Consider the following 16223-nt stretch of genomic DNA (forward strand, 5'->3'; position numbering starts at 1 on the left):
TCCTGAATCAATAGCTGTTAGCAATGAAGAGATATCTGGGACCACAGGATATTGTGGTACAATGCATTTATTTAATTCGCGCAGATCAATAACTAATCGATATACTGGCGGAGATTTTGGATCCGTTCTTTTAAGAATCGGAATTATCGGGGAATTACATACATTTGAGTCGGTTTCCACAACCACTCCTTGTGCAATGAGCTCGTCAATGATTTGCAGTAAAGCCACTACAGCATCTGGTGGTAACTTGTATTGTCGCATTCGTGGTAGTACCACTTCTGTTTTGAGTGTGACTCGATATGGTGTAATGTTCATGCAACCAACATCAGTGGGGCCTTGTGCCCATAAATGTGTAGGTAAATTCTGCAGCCGGTGATCTATGTCTCTGGACACGTAGTGACCTTTGAAGTCACGTAAAAATAATCTTACTCCTTCCGGAGAACAACATATTATAGCTCCTAGAGCTTTCAAAGTTTTTATACCTAACAGGTTTTCTGGACATGATTTAGTAAGCAATAGATCTGTAGTTCGTGTCAATGGACCAACCGTAAGTGGAAGGGGTTGCGATACTTCATTAATGATAGGCTTTCCTGAGAATCCAAGGGAAATATTCTGTGAGCCTGAGAGGGGTGCCCCTGGAACTTCACTTCGTCGTATAGTTGTTCTGCTTGCCCCTGTATCGAGTAAAAACTTTCTGTCTTCCCCTAATAGTTCACTATGTACATAAGGTCCCTCTTGGTCTACAGGAACCTCTATAAGGGGTAAGCCAATTTCCCTCTCTAGGCTATTTCATGTGTATCGTTGATAATCGGGATAATCTGCTTGTGCATACTGGTACATCTGTTGCGTTGTTGCTTGTGCGGTAGCAATAGGCTGCTGCTGTGATGTTGCTACGGTCAGTTGTGGAGCTGCCTGTTGCGGAGCTGGCCTAGATTGTGCATGCTGAGGGAGTTGCGTTTGGTTCTGATCCTGTCTAGGTGGACGTGGTCTCTCCTGGGTTTTACCCGTGGCGATATTATGTTTCAGAACTGCACAATCGTGTATATAATGACCTGACTGTTTACAATAGTTGCATGTCCCTTTCACAGGACCTGCGGAATCACCCTTTTTATGACCATCAGCTGGAACTGACTGAGCCACAAGCATTTTCATTTTCGTGTCTTTCATACATCTGTGTTCATGTTCTTGTTCCTCTCTAATTCTATTGTGGTGATATTGTAACATTTGTAACATCTGTGATGGGGTGTTACCTTGCCAGGTACTCTCGAATTTCAATACTCTATTCTTGACTTGGGGCAGAGAATTTTCAACTAATTTTGTCACAAACAGATGTGGATAAGACTCGCTACTTGCTTTTATGCCACTATTTATACCAAAACATTTTTCAAATCGGGAATAGAAATCACTAGTGTCTTCATCTTGCTTTTGTTTACAGGCTGAGATTGCACCCCAATCCTCCTTTTTCGTTGTTAATAAACGTGGCAGTACCTGCACTAGTAATCCTGGTAGTGCTGTAGTCTTTTCCCCAAGCCCTGAACCTGGAGCTCGGGATTTTTCTTCTGTTTCTAATGCTGTCCAATCTATCTTTTGGTCTCCCACCTCCCAATCTTTTTCTTTGAGTTTTTCGTAGATACCAGCAGGCATTAGTACTTTTAATATTTTCATAATGTCAGGGTAGGTATACTCTCCCATGAGTAACATGTCTTTGATCTCACGGTGGAAACCCGCTGGGTCTTTGTCATGGCTAGGTACTACTTTCTTCATTTCTAACAATTCAATTTTAGTTATGGGCGTGTATACAAACACGCGTTTGAAATTATCGTCATCAATTCTAATAGGGTGTACTTCACGTAAGGGATTCTGTCTGTCCATGTAATATGTTGTTCTTTCCTTGATGGGAACTGAGACATGCTCTGGGCATACGAAAACAATATACTGGTTTCGAAATTCTAGAATTTCTTTAATTAAATCAGTACCTGAACCTCTCCATTTATTCGTGAGTAATTCTGTCAATATGTCAGGTAGGGGACCAGGATCGGAGTGTTGGTTTTTGTATAATATAAGGAGTTGTTGAATCATGTATATGCCAGCTAAACGCTGTTCGTCTGGGGTAAGGTTCAAAAACGTGTGTGCTAGTGCATCATCACTATATTTTCCGGGACTGTCAGCCCATAGTACTGCTGACCTGGCTAATTCTTGTTCATCCATAGAATCGATACCCCCTTCGGTCTCGGAGTAGTTTATCAGCGGCTTGGAATAAGTGTTCAGGAGACCTTATATTTAATATAGGGGTTTGGAAATTTCTGTTACTTTCTGGACGTATTGGACGTATCGGGTCATTAAAGCATCTGGTATTATTATGAGGTCTTCCCCTACCTACGTAAGCAATCGTTTCTAATTGTCCTGCGGTTATTTCTGATTCTTGCTCCTCCTCTCCCTCTGATTCAATTCTGTCTGCTTCTCGTCTTTCTTTATGTATTCGTTCTACTTCCTTGCAGATCTTTCGGTACATGGCGACTATACACGCCTGTCTATCATGTTTCTCTTCTGATATGTTCTGACCACATTTGGCAAGTTTTTGCATGGTATCATGATCTGCCCCAGGCCTGTCTTGGTTCCTGATCACGCAGTTTATAAAAAATCGTAGTAGTTGTCTTTGTACATCCACTTTCTGGTATTCCATAGCTTCGTTAATACTTTCAGGGCCTCGTCCTGATTGGACAAAGTGATATATATTGTCTAGGTGCTCAACCATTCCTGGTATCGTCATTAAATACAACGTAGCTCGTCGTATACGTAGTGATGACAGTAGTAGTCTGTCCTGCTTACCTGGCACTGGATCATATCTACAATCCACAAGATGCTCTTTAAACATGTCGGAAGTTGCTAGTTGGGGTGTACGTTGGAGTGCTAACTCTCTAAGGGTCAATTTATTTCCTCGCGGTGGCGTGGCAAAAATGTCTGTCGTACCTCCTGTAGCACCGCCTGAGGTGCTGGGCACGAAAGGATTTGTTGGGTGTAAAATAGAAATTGTAGATGCGGGAAAAGCGGTTGAAACGGACGGACCTGTGGGAATGCGCGTAGGAGTTTGTTGTTGCAGGGATACAGACGGATGACCTTGGCGTTGAACACCATCGTCAAGCGGTGTGTGTGGTATGGTATTAGCATACTCGGGAGCTACGTCGTCTAAATAGGAAGAAAGGAAAACATCTTTTGCTGTTTTGGGATGTACTTTAGGATGTGCGTTTATCGGGAGCAATGGAGATGGCAAGTCTTTCGGTATTTCCGGGGTAGCCTTAGGTAACCCTTCGGCCAGTAGAGGATACATACCATTCCTAAGGGTGCTTCTTTGTCTGTCTACTTGTTCTGCTTTTACTCTGGTACCTTCCTCAATTAATATATTTTCTCGAGCTTTATTTGAATTCTCTTTACTTTTCTCTTCCTGTCTGAGTGCTTTTTCTGTACGTCTATATGATTCTTTACGCCATAATTCGATGGCATCTTTCTGTGACTGTCTAGCTTTCTTTTTCCATAATTCTTCTTCTACTCTCATGATGCAATCTGCATCCCAGGTCCCAGCTGCGGGCCACCTCTGACTTTCTGGTAAATCCTTGGTGTAGTCCACCCATAAATCGAGAAATAATACGGCGTCTAGGCCATGTTTATGATACATAAAGTACCCTGGAGTGTCCCTAGGTGGAATGGGAACAGCTTCTTCGAGTACCCCTTTTCTAGTTTTGATCTGTCTTAATTTCGAAAAGAGCGGCATTTTTTAGATCTGGTTACTTAATCTTGAACACACTTAATACAATAACCACAATAATGAACAATCATTCACCCCACAATATGTAGAACATTATAAAACATTTAACATTTAACATTTAACGAACAATGATAACTAATAGAAAACTAGTTACTGGCATAATACTTAACACTAGATGATACTGAATTATATGCAAGACATACTAGATATACTGCTAAACAGTACAGATACACTGCTGAAACAGTGCAGACCGGATTTGTGTACCCAAACCCGTCTTGACCGGCACAGACTATGTGCTCGTTTAAATGCCTCCCCAGCAACGGTACTCACCGGGTAGCACGGAACGGAAGGCCTCGGAACTGAACTGGACTGGACCGGACTGGACTCGCCTCGACTCGGAACTTCGGAACCTGGTGGGCCTCTGTATACCTCGGATCTTGCTCTCTCAGCTAGGCTCTGGTCGGGATACTTCGCACTTCTCACCGCCTCGTCTGGGTGTTGATCGCAGCCTCAGTTACCCCCGCTTTGGCCGGAGGGAGATACAGGAAATCCTGCGGGTACGCGTAGTTGTCCGTCCAGCTGTGGCAGGAGACCGGGTCTGCAACGCACCTCCGGCGCGTGAGATGAGAAAGTGTCCCTATTCGGGCGCCAATTTATGTGGTAAATATTTAATTACCTATACTATTTTTGATGCGGTAAAATCTAGTAAGAATAACTCAGTAAAATAAGAGGCAGAATCCGTGGTATTAGAGGTTCTGAAAGGGCTTTATTCCTCTACAAAGGAATTACAGTTCGAACTGTAGGCATCATATTCCATCACCTCGAGGGTTCAGGAAGGGAAGGCAATACATTATTGACAGGTAATCAGTTTTATAAGAAATGCATTACAGTGAGACAGATGCAGGAGGCGTAACAGTTGATAAGACAGATAAAAAGATACATACGTAATGGGAAAAGGCGGACATACAGGCGTAAACTAGAAACGTCATTTATACATGATGTCACAAGTGGGTGGATCCATAAGAGAATCCTGCAATGTCAGCAGAAATACTTGGCAGAGATGCGCGCGCAGCCGCATGACGTGTGATTGACGTGCAACTAGAGGGTGAAGGGGACTTGACATTTAGCTCTACATGTGGAGACAGAAGTCTGGGGGGTCAGGTCAACCTAATCCCAAATCATATCTAATATCTTGTGTTTAGGGAACTGTATTATCCAAAAGGAAAAGTCTCTCGGACAGAATCTATTCTATACTGACTGTTAGTGCGTGTACAAGCGTCTAAGTGTCTACGTGAGATGCGAGGGGGCAGGAATCTTCCATGGTAACAGGGGCTATGAATTACTTGCACGAAGACAGCAAGGCCGGGCCCTTCGCTCGGTAGCTGGAAGAATGTTTACCTAAACTACTAGACAGGAATGCATTGGATGAGGAGCGGAGCAGATAATCTTGAAGGTGAAATACAGTTTTTGGCAGGCAACAGGCCGAGTCAGGCACCGTTAGCCGCGCAAGGAATAGGACAAAGTTCATGGATACAGATGCAGGCTCAGGCCGGAGCTTTCAGAGACAAAAGGCAGGAAAAGACTTGGTGACAGGATTCAGGGCCTACTCGCCTGAACTGTAAAACGGAGTAAGTGAACCACATAAAGTCGGTGGCCTTTCATACTTAGGAACGGAATATCCGGCCCATTCATGGCGGATCTGAAAGAGGACATGTTAATGGTGGACGCACATGTATTTGCGTCTTCATAACTAGAACTGGAGGGAACATACATGTACTTGTAGCATATACATGGAGCCGTTGGGGTCTAAGATAGGGGACATAACTGATCATAAAATTCATATTTCCTCATACTGACAGATAACTGTTTTAAAACCTGTCATGTTGTCAGGTTTTAGTAGCATTAGAAGCCAGTCATTGCTTATGCATTGATTATGTGTTGATTTAATGAGTCAGGCATTGACACTAAAGTGCAGTCGTGAAATATGTAGATTGTGTGCAGTTCCTTTACCAGTTCCTGTGTAGTGAATGAATTTTGGTAAACTCCTAGGCATAGTGGTGCTTGTCTAGAATCACACTGTGAGTCTGTGTGCATTTGGGAACCACTGTCAGAGAAGCGTTTGGTAACATCGTGCTTTTGCTGACAGAAAACTGTCTTGAAATCTGTCATGTTGTGAAGTTTTAGTAGCATTAGCAGCCAGTCTTTGCTTATATGTTGATTAAAGGAGTCATGCCTTGTCACTGATGTGCTGTACTTAAATATGTAGATGGTGTGCAGTCCCCTTACCCCTTCCACAGTAGTGAATGAGTTTTGGTAAAGTCCTAGGATAGTGTTGATTGTCTAAAATCACACTGTGAGTCTGTTTGCATTTGGGTAAGGATTGTGAGAGAAGCATTTGGTAACATTGTTCATTTACTGACAGATAACTGTTTTAAAACTTGTCATGTTGTCAAGTTTTAGTAGCATTAGAAGCTAGTCTTTGCTTATGTGTTGATTAAATGAGTCAGGCATTGACACTAAAGTGCAGTCGTGAAATATGTAGACTGTGTGCAGTTCACTTATCTCTTCCACTGTAGTGAATGAATTTTGATAAACTCCTAGGGATAGTGGTGCTTTTCTAGAATCACACTGTGAGTCTGTGTGCATTTGGGAACCACTGTCAGAGAAACGTTTGGTAACATCGTGCATTTGCTGACAGAAAACTGTTTTGAAACCTGTCATGTTGTCAAGTTTTAGTAGCATTAGAAGCCAGTCTTGCTTATGTGTTGATTAAATGAGTCAGGCATTGACACTAAAGTGTAGCCGTGAAATATGTAGATTGTGTGCAGTTCCCTTACCTCTTCCACTGTAGTGAATGAGTTTTGGTAAACTCCTAGGGATAGTGGTGCTTGTCTAGAATCACACTGTGAGTCTGTGTGCATTTGGGAACCACTGTCAGAGAAACGTTTGGTAATATCGTGCATTTGCTGACAGAAAACTGTTTTGAAACTGGTCATGTTGTAAAGTTTATTTAGTAGCATTAGAAGCCAGTCTTTGCTTATGTGTTGATTAAATGAGTCAGGCATTGACACTAAAGTGTAGATGTGAAATATGTAGATTGTGTGCCGTTCCCTTATCACTTCCACTGTAGTGAATGAGTTTTGGTAAACTCCTAGGGATAGTGGTGCTTGTCTAGAATCACACTGTGAGTCTGTGTGCATTTGGGAACCACTGTCAGAGAAGCGTTTGGTTACATTGTGCATTTGCTGACAGAAAACTGTTTTGAAACCTGTCATGTTGTCAAGTTTTAGTAGCATTAGAAGCCAGTCTTTGCTTATGCGTTGATAAAATGAGTCATGCTTTGACACTAAAGTACAGTACCATGTAGTACTGTCTTTACTGCCCCAGAACTGAAATTTTAATATTTTTACCCAGGCACTGTCCTAGAAGTAGTCTGATGATTTAGTCAGTTTCTAAGTACTTATGTTGTGAACCATTCATAACAAATAGAGTGCTTCAAATGTCCATGCAGTATGCATGTAGTTCTCTAACCACCTACACAGTTGTTTTTCACACCTTCAATTCTCTAGACAGTTTCCATACACTTCCAGGAAACACCCTATCACTCTCTTTGTAGTCTTCTAGTGACCCATTCAGCACCATGTAGTAATTCATTCACTGTGCCAAAACCCAAACATTTATAAATTCGCCAAGACACTCTCTTTCCAGTACTCTAATGATTCAGTTACTGTCTAAGTATTCATGCACTGATCCAGGACTTAGCACATGGACTGCTTCAAACCCCTATGCACTATGCATGCAGTCTTTTAACCACCTAGAGATTTCTCTTTTATACTTTCAATTCCCTAGTCAATATCCATATAGTCCAGCAAACATCTTGTCACTCCCTTTGCAGTCTTTTAGTGACCTTTTTAGTACCAAGTACTAATTCATTCCCTGTGCGAAAAGTCTACCAGTTATAAAGTCATCCAGGCAGTCTCCTTGCTGTAGTCTAATCATTCAGTCAGTACCCAAGTACTCATGCAGTGAGCCGGGCCTTAGCACATGGACTGCTTTAAATGCCTATCCAGTATGCATTCAGTTCTCTAAAGAGCTACACAGTTGTCTTTCGCAGCTTCAATTCCCCAGTTAGTATTCATACACTTCTAGCAAACACCCTGTTACTCACCCAGTGTGTCTCTTTTTAGTACTGTAATCATTCAGTTAGTTAGCATGTAGTCTTTTTGTGAGGTAGGCTTTAGGGCATGAACTGATTCAAAGTAGTATGCATTATGTATGTAGTGTTTTAATCATCGTCACACTTGTGGTTCAGGGCTATAGTTTTTTAGTCTGTTTTTATATAAAATGTGTTTGTACAGTAATGGAATATTGTAAATTTGAAAGTTATTAATATACATTTATTTGTGACTCTTTTTTGCAGATACTGTTTTTCAACGTTAAAATCGAGAAAGTATGCCAGAAAAAAAAAGAAAAAGAAAAGAACAGAGACAGGAGGATTATTTGAAGAAACATCAACCACAAGTATTGAATGAAAAAGATAATGTGGCTAAAAGGAAAAAATCTTCTGGTAAGATCACGAAGCAATTTATTAAAAATGTTTGTAGGAGCAAACAGAATGTAGAGAATGCTGCAACTTCAAATAATTTTTTGAGTAAGAAAAAAAATCAAAATAAGAGGAAAAGTAAAAAAGTAAATGTTCAGTCAAAGGAGATAAAGTATGGTAAAAGAAGACAAAATCAGTATAAGGAATTACGCAAAAAAATATTTTACAAGAGAGTAGTGCATAATTTGCTGAAAGATGTAAAGAAATATAAAAAGAGAGCTTTATTTTATAAAAAGAAGAAGCATATTGAAAGCATTGTGGAAAAGGCTTTTGAAGTAAAAAGGAAACTGTTTGTTTTAGTGTTGAACAGAATTCGATCACTAGATAAATCAATATATGTAATGAAGGCCAAAAGTACGAGGAAAAGAGTTATTAATAAAAAAAAATGTTGTGATGTTTTTTTGGGAGAATGGAAACACAGTTCTAGTTCAGAGCCTTTTTTTAATGAAGAGAGTTATTCACTGAGTGAAAAATTATTGTACGCAGTTGACACCAGTGGTAGACGTTATGAGGTTAGTGATGGTTGTCCAATGGAGAAAGAGAAAATGGTTGAAAGAAATGCAGAAGAAGTGATAGCTGATGAAGTTTTAGGGAGACGTGCTAATAACCCTGTGTATACTTGGGATTGCAGTAGTGTTTATAGTGTACGACAGGAATCTATTGAAAAATTATGTAGTTTTTTACGAGTGTATACTAAAAAAAGTGTAAAACAAAAGATTAAGCTGTTGCAAGGACTAGACACTTGCAGAGTGAGAAAACATACTGGTTTGCAAGGTCATTCTCTGGCTTGTCTTTCTAGGAAAGTTTGTGAAAGTGTTTTTCACCATTTCAGAATGCTGGCAGTACATCATACTCAAATGCGGAAGTTAGTGAGAAGGTTGTATTATGCAAAAAGTCCAGCACTAAAGTTAAGTGAGTTGAACAGTGCTCTTTTGCGTGGGTCAGTTTCAGATGTGAAGCAGGTCTATGAGGATATTGAGTTTTGTTACTTTGGGCCTCAGCACGAGAAGGAAGAAACTGACACATTAGTAGAACAAAATGTCGAAGACAATGTAGAACCTGTAATTACAGAAAAATTTGAGGATGAAATGACAAAGTTTAAGGTAATTTCAGGTGAAAGACCAAAAGTGTATTTGTTGTCGGCGAAGTCTCTATAAAAATCAGACTAGGGGTGTCAATCTGTATTTAAAAAGTGAAATAGAAGATAATGATAAGTGGATGGAATTTGCAACTTATTTGTTGGTAGAGGATTGTTTTGATTTGGGATGTGAGCAACGTATTTGCAAATATTGTTATAATAAATTAGATGAGAATAAAATGCCTGCTAGAGCTGTTCATAATAATCTAGAGCTGGTTGCTATTCCTCCAGAGCTGATAGATTTAAATACGAACGAGTCTATTCTGATACAATGTGTTCACCCTTTTCAGGCTATTGTTCGTATGGAGCCCAAAACAAGTAAATTACCTCCATCAGAGTTGCAAAGAGGATTGAAAGGAAGAGTTGTGTATTTACCATTAGATTTAAGGAAAAATGTTGAAACTATTGGTGTAGATCATGCAGAAAATGAGCCACTAGTCATTCTAGTTAATGGTGTTCCTACTAAGAATAAGAAAATCTGGCAAGAGTTAGTGGATGCTAGAAAAGTGCAAAAGGCATCATTGTATCTGATAAAAAATAATGAGTACTATAGAAATGTGTTTGTTGGAGAAGAAGAAATATATTTAGCAGAAGATAGTGAAACATTAAGTGGACAAATTGAAAAAGTGGACATGTCCAGATGTGAAGAGATCTATGAACATTACAGTGTACATCCACTTCATTCCAAAGAGGTGATGGGGAATGCAATTGAGTTGTTTCAAATGAAAAAAGCAACAGGAAGTCCCATGAGTGTATGGGAAGAGAGTTTGGAAGCTCGTTGTTTCCCGCAGTTGTTTCCAACAGGAAAAGGTGGACGATATGATGAACCTCCTGTGCAGATTCCTGCATCTGAATATCGGACAACAAGATTATATGCAGAAGATCCAAGATTTCGACAATGTATCCCTTATATGTTTCATCTTCTGTTTGAAAGTGACTTGTCTGGACTTTCATATGCAGTAAATCACATTTTAAAAACTGAAATGCATCTGCAAAATGTAACTGCAAAGGATTTTATGGATAAAGTGCATCAGAGAGATGATCATTTAGAATCTCAGTTGATTAATCTGATGGCATGTCAGCGTGGGACTAATGAATATTGGTACTGTCGACATGGAGAACTGAAATGCATGCTACGGAACTTGGGAACTCCTACATGGTTTGTTACACTAAGCTGTGCTGAGTATGCTTGGGATGATTTACTTGATTTTCTTTGAGAGGCAAATTCCAATATAAATAATATTGAATACAAGACACCTGGAGAATTGTGCTCTTTGGATCCTGTCAATGTATGCAGATATTTCAATCATAGATTTGAAGCTATGATGTCTTTCATCTGCAATAAAAAGAATCCTCCTCTTGGAGAAGTTGTGGATTTCTTTTGGAGAAAGGAGTATCAAGCAAGAGGTGCTCCTCACATACATATGTTGGTATGGGTCAAGGATGCCCCTAAATTTGGAACAGATTCAGATGAAAGTGTTTTGTCTTTCATTGAAGATTATGCTACATGTGCTGTACCAAATAGCAGAGAAGACAAAAACTTAAAAGAACAAGTCTTACGATTTCAAAGCCATAGGTGTGGAAAATACTGTCGACGAAAGTACAAGTCAAAGGATAAGTTCTATACCAAATGTCGTTTTGGATTTCCACGTCCTGTATAAGCCAAAGGAAGAGTGAACAGTTTCATGTCAGCTGTACGACATACCATCACAAGAAAGTCTCCGAAAAACACATACAACTTAAGAAGAAGCGAAGAATCGAAATACATAAATGACTACAACCCAGTTATTTTATCCATGTGGATCGCTAACATGGATATTCAGTATGTTGCGGACAATTCTATTGCTGTTGCTCGATATGTAACGTCTTACATTACTAAATCAGAAAAGACTGAATTGAAAGAAATGTGGGAAGAGATTTCTCACGAGAAGAGTCCAAGTAAGAAATTATACAGTTTCAGTTTGAAAATGTTATCGCATCGTGAAATTGGAGCATATGAATGTTCAGATCGGTTATCATCTGCAAGTCTATATTCCAAAAGTAGAAGAATCATTTGGGTGAGTCTAGGTCTTGCAGGAATGCGAAATCGGGTACTGAAATCTGTTCAAGAAATTGAATATTTAGCAGAAAATTACCCTGAAAGTACAGATATTTTGAAAACCAATATGTTGGACACATACTATCCAAAGAGAAGTCATCATCTTGAGAACATGTGTCTCTATGAAGTGTTGCAAAACTACACTTTTAAACGGAATATTACAGAAAACATCAACGATGGAAAATATGGAGTGATTGGTTCTGAAGGATGTCTGGTGAAACAAGGGAAAGGAAATTTAATTAATCACAGAAAACTGAGTTGTGACACTGCTGACAAAAGGGAATTTTACTATTTAGCCCTTTTGCAAATGTTCAAACCATGGCGTTCTGAACTGGAATTACTTGGAGATTTTCCCAGCTATGAAGATTCATTTAATGCTTGTAAAGATAGCATACAATGCAGTGCTTTTGCAAATTATGTGAAAATGTTGAATGATGAAATTGATCAAGAAGCTACAATTGCAGCTGAGATTGCTAGAGACAGTTCTCAAGATAGTCAAAGTTCTGCTACACTGAGTCAAGATCCACTTGGACAACCAATTGTTGAAAATGAAGCAGCGATTGCCATGAATGAGGTGGAAACAGCAATGTATCAAGCACAAGAAGATGCAATACAGTTAGGAAACTTGGAAGAGCAACTAAATGTTGAACAGAAACAAATATATCAACAAGTGAAAGAGCAGATTGACCATGGATTACTTCATGAAAAGAAAGACTGCTCATGTACATCATTTCAACCTATCCGAATGTATGTGAGTGGTCAAGCTGGAACAGGAAAGAGTTTCTTAATTAAAGTAATTACAAGTTATCTGCAAATAAAAACTGAGTCGCATTTGTCTTGTGTTGTCACTGCTCCAACTGGGTTGGCAGCACATAACATTAAAGGAATTACTTTACATCGTTTACTAATGCTGCCAGTAGAGCATGAGAACAAATTGGAATTCCACAAGCTATCTGGAGAAGCTTGTTGTGAAGTTTCAAGAGTCCTGAAGAAAATGAAACTTCTCATTATTGATGAGGTGAGCATGGTCTCAAACTTGATGCTTGCCTTTGTGCATTTAAGATTAAGAATGCAGCAAATTCTTAAAACAGAGTATGACGTGTTATTTGGAGGAAAACACGTCATAGTTTTTGGAGATCTACTGCAACTGACACCGGTAAAAGGACAACCGGTATTTAAAACACTTGCCCATGAAGATACCAGAAAGTCTCTTGGCAGTGTTGGTAATGTGAACATTTGGAGTAATTTTGAATACAAAGAACTGACAACAAATATGCGACAGGCAAATGATGCTGAATATGGAAGTATTCTTCAAGATATAAGAATTGGAATTCTTTCATAAAAAGGGAAAGAAGCTTTGGAGAGTCGATTACTTTGCAATGTCTTTCCAAATGAAAATGCAGTTGCTGCAAAAGTGTACGTGGAAATTGCTAAAAATAAGTCAGTGATTTGCTTAATGCCAACACTGCGTGAGTGTTCAATATTCAACGAAGAATTATTAAAATTGGAAAATGAAGAAATTGTCAAAATGGAAGCAATCGATAAAATACTACATGAAGGAATCACTATTATTTTAACGGGTAAGTTGAGATCAAAACTAGATTGTTTAGAAAAAAAATATCTAAAACTGCTGGTTTGGAAAAGACACTGTATATGTGTGTAAACTGTCGGGTAATTTTAAGGCGTAATTTGGATGTAGAGAAAGGTTTAGTTAATGGTGCAATGGGCAAAGTGGTGGATTTTGTGAATTATCAGAAAAAAGAAGGAATTGAATTTTTAAAAATTAAATTTGATCAGATTGATGAAGTTAAAGAAATTGGTTGTTGTTCAGTTCGTTTTTTGCTTGTTAAAGATTTATATGTCCGTAGGAAACAATTTCCATTTTCTCTGGCATATGCAGTGACTATTCATAAATCTCAAGGATTAAGTGTAGACAGTGCATTGGTGAACATTGGATCTACTGTATTTAAAGAGGGTATGGCATATGTTGCTTTGTCGCAAGTCAGAACATTATCTGGTTTTTTTTTTATTGATTTTGATGAGACAAAGGTGACTGCAGATGCAAACTGTGTAAAAGAGTATAATAGGTTAAGAAGGGTGTATGCTCCAAATTTAGGTCAATATCCTGTATTTGAAAAGCGTGTGGTTGGTCGAAAAAGAAGGTTAGAGAATATCTGTTCTGCAGGTATCAAGAAAAGAAAAGAACAAGATAATGTTGTGATTGCAGGTAAAAAGAAATTGGACACTGTTGAAGAGATTGTTGGTTATCAGTTTGAAAATAGTTCTGGTGTCAACTGCTATGCTAATGTAGTGGTCAATGTTGTTTTTTATCTTGAAGATTTGCAAGAGCAAATTATGGAGAATCGGCAAAAAAGATTTTGTTCTCTGTTGCACTCTGTTTATGAAAAATTTACAACAGATAGAAGTACAATACTATGGTGCCGATCACGATCCGGCAAAAACCGGGTACGAACCGTCGGACGGAGCACAATCTCCGCCCGACGCGTACCCGGTCGTCAATTTTTACAAACAAGGAATTACGAATCGCACGGGTACACCATTACCGTACGATTCGTAAAAAAGCCCGACCGAACAAAAAAACACCTACCAATGCGATCCGGGAAAGCGCCGACCTGACGTCGGGACGCTCGCAGCCAGCCATTCACGAGCCAGGAATCACGATTCGCACCGACGTCACCCCGCACGGTGAATATTTTGCGGCAGCCAAAAACTGCCGGGAAATCAGGACGACGCGAACAAGGACCACCAGTACGCGACGGACAGACGACGACGCGAACAAGGAGGACCAGTACGTGACGGACACACAGGACGACGCCACCAAGGAGGACCCGTACGCGACAGGACGACGCCACCAAGGAGGACCCGTACGCGACAGGACGACGCGAGCAAGGAGGACCCGTACGCGACAGGACGACGCGATTGGAGTACCAGTACGCGACGGACAGACATGGACCCGAACCTACGAGTCATCCCTGCCCTCATAGCAGTACACCTCCTCTACAGGTTACGACGCAGACGCCGCAGAAGGTCAGAATAACTAAGGGAGGGGGGAAAGTGGGGTGGGGGGGGTAGCACGACCAGGGCAGGCCACAAAACAACCACATAAGTCACACACCACACATGGCCTGGACATACCTGACTCCCATGCCCTGGTCACCACGAGGGGGTGGGGGCGTGTCCTGATAAGCCAGCGACCGCCACAACGGAAGTCCGTCACCACGCGAACCGGCAACACAACCAGACAGGTACGTCCCGTACCCACGCCTGAAGAGCGTGGGTACGAGTCGTACCACGCCCACACACACGTCACCCCAACAATGGCGGGACGGATCGTACCCACGTGGCAAAGGCCTGGGTACGGCCCGCACAAGCATCACATAGCGTGGGGACGGATATGTACGGACCCTACCCCCACCCCGTATGCATGGAGCGTACCCCCCATGCCAACAGTGTAAGTACGACCCGTACCCCCAACCGCGGACACACGCACCGTACCCCCACCCCAACAGTGTAAGTACGACCCGTACCCTCACCCGCGTATGCATGGAGCGTACCCCCACCCCAACAGTGTAAGTACGACCCGTACCCCCACCCGCGGACGTACGGACCGTACCCCCACCCCCACCAGTGTAAGTACGACTCCTACCCCCACCCGCGGACTCACGGACCGTACCCCCACCCCAACAGTGTAAGTACGACCCGTACCCCCACCCGCGTATGCATGGAGCGTACCCCCCACCCCAACAGTGTAAGTACGACTCGAACCCTCACCTGCGGACGTACGGAGCATACCCCCACCCCAACAGTGTAAGTACGACCCGTACCCCCACCCGCGTATGCATGGAGCGTACCCCCCACCCCAACAGTGTAAGTACTACTCGAACCGTCACCCGCGGACGTACGGACCGTACCCCCACCCCCACCAGTGTAAGTACGACCCGTACCCCCAACCGCGGACACACGCACCGTACCCCCACCCCAACAGTGTAAGTACGACCCGTACCCTCACCCACGTATGCATGGAGCGTACCCCCACCCCAACAGTGTAAGTACGACCCGTACCCCCACCCGCGGACGTACGGACCGTACCCCCACCCCCACCAGTGTAAGTACGACTCCTACCCCCACCCGCGGACTCACGGACCGTAGCCCCACCCCAACAGTGTAAGTACGACCCGTACCCTCACCCGCGTATGCATGGAGCGTACCCCCACCCCAACAGTGTAAGTACGACCCGTACCCCCAACCGCGCGTGCATGGAGCGTACCCCCCACCCCAACAGTGTAAGTACGACTCGAACCCTCACCCGCGGACGTACGGAGCATACCCCCACCCCAACAGTGTAAGTACGACCCGTACCCCCACCCGCGTATGCATGGAGCGTACCCCCCACCCCAACAGTGTAAGTACTACTCGAACCGTCACCCGCGGACGTACGGACCGTACCCCCACCCCCACCAGTGTAAGTACGACCCGTACCCCCAACCGCGGACTCACGCACCGTACCCCCACCCCAACAGTGTAAGTACGACCCGTACCCTCACCTCGAAAGCATGGAGCGCACCCACACCGTGTATGTTCCAAGCGTACATATCCAGAA

Source organism: Triturus cristatus, chromosome 11 (assembly GCF_964204655.1).
Source record: "Triturus cristatus chromosome 11, aTriCri1.1, whole genome shotgun sequence".
NCBI lineage: Eukaryota > Metazoa > Chordata > Amphibia > Caudata > Salamandridae > Triturus > Triturus cristatus.